Raw genomic sequence first — 5,451 nt, 5'->3', positions numbered from 1 at the left:
GAGAAGGTGAATATAAAATAAAGTTACCAGGCAACAATCTTAAAACAAACACGTTTCAGAGGCCAGTGTACAAAGTAGATTCTAGTGCAGATTAAACAATTCCTGGTCATTAGCAAATTGTAAGCATGATGGGCTTGGAGGCAGCCTGGCTTAGTTCCTAAACTACCACAGTACACACTACCGCAACTGGGAGTGGAAACCAAGTAAAGAATCACGCTTTACATGCTTTATTCCATAAACTCTGTAAGAGTGTGCAGGAGTATGTAAGAGTACACATGCATCTGGTTAGACACAAGAAGCAGACTGACCTATGATCTGATGCAGTGTGGCAGTTCTTATATGTATCAGCATATATTCAGGTCTGAGATTTTTAAATCCATGTGTATGCTTTTCCTGTCCTCCACAGAAGAACAAATGTACCTGTTCCCAGTGGTGCCCAAAAAGCACTTTTCTCTTGTTACTCACAAGGTTCTGCTACCTGGATTTTGCCACACTTGTCTCTCTTTTCCCTTCCAGACCTGCAAGGTATTGTTGCCAGGATAGCACTCACCTGCAACTTTTGTACAAAACAGTTCCTCTGAGTGTGGATGTTGGGGAATAAGATGAAAAGAGTTCTTTAAAGCACAAAAATGTCCTTTAAAATGCTAGTTGAAAAGTGTGTGTGTGGTTTTTTGCTGCTAATACTTTATGGAGTAGCGGAGCCCTTTCAACAAGAATGTTACCCCAGCTTGACTTTGTCACGTTTTTCTTCTGGCCAGCAAGAGAGACCAAAAATGAAACAGGCAATAGTATACTTGCAAGGTGTTGTAATGTTATTCCTCAAACTGAAATCCATCCAATGTCACTGTCTTCCTCTACTGGTCCAAAACATTCTGTAGTTAGTCTTTTTTTCTACTTTTGGTTAGTATTAAAAAGAAAAAGAAGCAACTACAGAATGTCTCCAGGTTTAAGTATTCCTTAGAAAAATTAATACGTAAATTCTATGTAAGTAAAATAAAACTGTAATGAAATCCTACCCTCCTCAGTCTACTTCTGTAGGCAAGTCAGCAACACTTTGCATTCAGCTTTGTCAAAGGCTGCAGGTGCTACTGTTGGAAACAAACAGTATTTGCATGCTGTTAATGAGTGAGGATTTGTAAGCCCATCGAGAGCTTGCTCTTTCTCTTCCAAGTTTTGAAGAACTAAGGTCATCTGGGGCTAAGATTAGAGCTGCTGTTGTTTGTTCATTATGCCAGTTTCTAAATGACCTTACTAGCTAGAGGATGAATTAGATGACCTCTTGAAGTCCCTTTCACTTTTTCTGTGCATGATTTAGAGTACACCAAAGAGTGGAACCCAACTTGTATAACAACAACCATTGTTTTGTTCGCTCATCATAATTGCAGAAGAGAAGAACAAGGAAAGTTTAAAATATATATCCTTTAAATTAATGTCTTTTGAATCCCTCAGTGGTCAATGACATTTCAAGAGTGTACCACTGCCACAGGTAATATTCTTAGTGGCACCTTTTAAGAGCATCATTAAAAAGGACTGAAACAAAACCATTATGATTCTGCATTATGAAAGCATTATGACTATGCAAACAATATGGATTATTAGATATTATTATTGTTAATAATATTATTGTTATTAGGGGTTATATCAGAAGTTCTTACATATTTAGCTGCAAGTTCAGTGCCAAAAGCAAAATATATTCAGAAATGTGTGCTTTTCTCAAAAGTTAAAGCTAACAGTGCATTCAAAGAGGTATGATTGTTTCAGCAGTGATATAAAAGTTAACTTTGTTTTAAATGGAGAATGTTTTACAGTCAAACCATGGATGCACTGTGGTTTGCAGCAGGTAGAGCTGAAGCGCTACTAGAGGGCAGGTAGACAGTGAAGAGATAATGATACAACCTGTTGCCTCTTACTTCAGATCTACCTAGGAGCAGATGTCAGAGCTTTGGGGAGGGAAGATGAGGGAGCTGTTTGGGTTTTTTTATTTTAAGATCTTACTCAGTTCATGGAACATTAATCTCCCATAGAATTCATGCTTATTACCTTCCATGTTGTTACAAACTGCTTAGGAAAGAAGAGCAGAGCAGATATTCATTCTCTGATTCCTCTTCTTTCTCCAACACCAAACTACACAGCCTTCCGACTATAAATACAGGATCTTCCTCCACCTAGCTCATGAGGCCTGCTATCCAGCCAGATAGTTGGGGCTTCATACGGGCAGGAAAAACAACACCCATTTCCCTGACTTGTCAGGGAAGGTCTTCAACCAAGCTCCATGAACTTTAATTTTGTTCCTGCATTTTTTGTGCCTATTTCATGTTTTCTTTCACAAGTTCATTCTACTTGTCAAGACATTTGCAAAACTGATGGGACTTGCCGATGAGCACTTGCAGCTTTTAAACCTTGCTCTTTCCACCCTAGCAGGAAGAAGTCTACAATGTAAAAGCGTTTCCTAAAGACTAACATCTCCTATGATTGCTGGTGTTTAAAAGCTCAAGGAAGAAAAATACAGTGGAGATCTCAAAGCAAACTCCTGGTAACAGGATCTCCTGGTAACAGGAGATCTTAGTGTGCAGGGTAAGTGGTCACAAATTGCAAATCACTTTCAGAGGCTGACTTAAACTTTAGATAGACCCTGCTGATTTAAGGGATGCATAAACAGCCTAAAGGTCTTTCTTTTTAGTAGACTGCTGTAGTAAACTTCCACCATCACCCACAAACCCTCACTTCAGCCTTATGAGGACTAGTATGTCCTGGGAAATTCTTGCATAAACAGTGTGCTTTTCCAGTGATAGTGCTACTGCCCATACTTTCATTTACTGCCATGGAGAATTAGGTACCTCCAGATGGTAATTAATTACATCTGGTTTAGGAATTTATGATACACAGGGATGAAAGACCTTCTGAGAGTGTATGTTTCTTTCTAGAGTAAGCTTGGGTCTCTAGTTTTAACTAAAGACTTTCAGGTGACTAAAATTATCTGAAAATAGTAAAATTAGCTACAATTAGTTGCACCATTATGGATGTCATCAATAATACTTCAGATTTTTTTTGCTTCCTTGGAGTTAAGGGAAAAAAAAATAAAAAGCCATCCCATGGAAAGACTCAGATTTTTGGCTTACCAAAAGCTCTTAAGTCATTTACACACTGAATGCAGTCAGCAGTTCTCTTCAATACTGCGATAAATAGATGCTACTCTATCTATCCGATGCACTTGCATATCTAAAGCTGTCATGTTCAGGTCTAAAAGCAGCTGGTAAAATTTGTCTCTCATAGTAAATAAAATCAAATCAACTATTAGTCCTGTGAGAGAAACGGTGTCCCTGGATGTTACAGGAAGTTCATTGCCTGTGGTCTTGAACGTTCCCTAGGGAGAACGGAAAAGACTGTACTCATTTTCAGAAAGATAGCAGTCTGAAGACAGAACAGTAGAGCTCGTTGCATTTATTTAGCTAGACTTGATTTCAGAGATAAAAATTGCTTTGTTTTCAGGATTTGGAGGAACACAGATTGTTGTAGAAAGGAAAGGCATGACTAAAATAAAAATAAAACCCTTCAGCTCTTTCACTCAGCATTTCCTCTGTGCATCTTCACACAGACATTCAAAATTACAAGCTCTTTAAGTTTGTTTACCTACAGCACTGAAGAAAGAAAAAGGTAAGCTGATACTGATATTTTTAAATACCCAAGATAAATTTTGTGGCATGAAGACCTCAGTGAACTTTGGATCTCATTTTTGGTGCATTTTGTGTATCATTAGATTATTAAGTCTTCACGTAACAGTCTTCTTTGACAGTGTTAAGTCCAAATGTCCAGTCATAAATTGGACCTTTGGGGTATAAATGTAATATAAATATAGGGACAAATTTAATTAGTGGAAAAGCAATTTTCAGATATATTCTGTTATCTCCTTATAGTTAAAAAAAAAAAAAAAAAAAAAAGATTCTTCTAAAGTTCAGGTTTATTTCAGCGGGCCCTATTTAATTACTAACAAACTGTAAGAGATGACTATTTGAAAGGAAAAAGAAGTACCAAACCTCCTCAGATAGCAAAAATATTATTACATATTTTAAAATAGGTAAGAGAGGTGGGTTTTTTTTTTCTGTCTGCCACTCTTACTGAAGGAGCAGATAGTGTAGTTGCTTACATTTCATCAAGGAATATGCGAAAAATCTTATAGGATATTGCAGATATGTAGGCATGTAGGCATGGTTATGCCTTTTTCCCTCTGTGGTTCCATTAGCCTTGATGTGCTTCCCTAGCACTGGGCTCGCGAGGGCAGTTTGGAAGCAGCTCTGCCAGCAGAAATTTTCTTCCCTGCTGCGTTGCGGTGTTTGGTGTCAGCTCATCCGCAGCATGTGGCTTGGAGCCATTTTTCCCAAAGGCCACATGCTCCCTGTGGGCTGCGCAGCTTCCGCTGCACTCGCCAAAAGAGCGAGGCTCGAAACGGTCGATGCCGTCTGCGTAGGAAATTTCCTGGGCTAATAACTAGACTACGTAGCAGAAAGCTTGCACAGAATTATAGTAGAGATCAACTTAAGTCACAAACACCTTTTTCAGCTACCTTCTTCGTTCCTGTGTTACTGTCAAAGAACATAAAAAAGTCCGTAGCTGCTTTCCCTGTGCTCCTGAGAGGACTGCTCATGTTATTGGATAGATTCTGTTAGGGACTGAATCGGATCAAACCTCCCCAAAAGGAAAACCACGCATAATCCCAATGAAAAAAGGAAGAAGGATCCATACGTATCTTTGTGAATTCCTCTGCTCTGGCAGGTGTATGTCTGCACTGTGCACCAATTCGTACAACCATGTTTTAGTACATCTGACTGTGTAAAATGCTACCTCAGTTAGACTTATGCTAACCTTTCCAGGATATTGTAGCTGCTTATTATAAGATTGATAGACTTTATATATTAAAAAAAATCCTTATTATTCCAAGTGCTTTTCATACTCCAAAATCTGCATTTAGCCTGTTGTCAATAATATTGATGATAAGAAAATATAGCATTAAGCTGTTACACTTTTTTCCATTATCCTGACTGGGAATCAATTGTTTCATTTGCTTATCTGTTTTAAAAACAATCGATGCAACTTTACTTTGTTGTCAATACGATGTATAAGAAAATAACAATAGTATGGATTATGTCCACGTTCATTTTGGCTGCCAAATTAAATATGAACTAATCTGCTTTCAGATTTGAGTTCTTAGCCTCATTATTTGTGTTATAGGTGGCAGAGCAGTACTAATAATGGCTGAAATAATAATAATAATAATAATACAGAATATATCTTACAAAATAAGACATACTATTTCTATATCTCGTCTTACTTTCAGGGAAAATTATCCTATGTAAAAAATGTTATTTTTATATTTCACATAATGGGATTTCTTAAACTGATTTTAATATTCTCTTTTAATGGACAAATTTAGTTTCCCTGTAATACTGAAGGCTG

This window comes from Rhea pennata, chromosome 3, assembly GCF_028389875.1.
Source record: "Rhea pennata isolate bPtePen1 chromosome 3, bPtePen1.pri, whole genome shotgun sequence".
Taxonomy (NCBI): Eukaryota; Metazoa; Chordata; class Aves; order Rheiformes; family Rheidae; genus Rhea; species Rhea pennata.
Note: the sequence above shows the minus strand (reverse complement) of the source record.